Genomic DNA, 844 nt, shown 5'->3' on the forward strand with positions numbered 1-844 from the left:
GCCCTCCCTCCGCCGGCCCCTCTCACAGCGCGGGAGGTGGGGCCCTACCTGCGGACCCTGCCCCGCCCAGCCCACCCGCGTTGGGTTTTCTACATCACTGTTATTATTTTATTTTTTCCCCCCTTCCTTTCGGCCCCGTGCGTCAGCTGGGTGAGCCGCGGCGCTGCCCCGCCGCCGGGATCTGCCGGGTGGGCGGGCACCGCGGCGTTTCGCGGAGAGCGCACCTGAGGCAGCTTTTACTAGAAATCTGTTTTCCGGGCTATTTTTAAGCTCTGGAGTTTAACACGTGCCCGCTTTCGTTCTTGCGCAGTTTGACTTGATAGAACTTTATAAAAAATGCCAACTAAAATTAATTTACTGATTTACTGATTAAAACTCGATTTAAAGTGCTTGCTCCCAAACCTCAACAATTATAGTACCGTACTTGAGATGACAAATTTGGGAGTTTCAGAGTTTTGATTTTATCCCTTTCCAGAGTCTCTAATCAGTGCCTGTAAGAGGAACTGGGGAAAACATTTCTGTTTCTTCCCTTAAACAAAACCTTCCCCCTTTCCCTTGGTAACAGCAGGGAAGCTCACAGCAGCAGGACACGGCACGCAGCGTTTCCGAGCCCGATGCCCCTTTCGCAGCGCGGTAAGAAAACGAGCACGGGTCTCGCACGGGGCGATGTGCGAGCGGCCGTCCGGGAGCACACTGCTGAGGGAAGGAGGGTTGGTAGAGCAATCAACAGATCCCGGCACCCAATTTTCTTTTCCTCCGATCCAAGTCAGCATGCTGGCTGAAGGAAGGACATCCTGTGATGATGGCATACAATGTCCTGTTTGTTTAATTTTAAGAGCATTCC

The sequence above is a fragment of the Geospiza fortis genome, unplaced genomic scaffold, assembly GCF_000277835.1.
Source record: "Geospiza fortis unplaced genomic scaffold, GeoFor_1.0 scaffold486, whole genome shotgun sequence".
NCBI lineage: Eukaryota > Metazoa > Chordata > Aves > Passeriformes > Thraupidae > Geospiza > Geospiza fortis.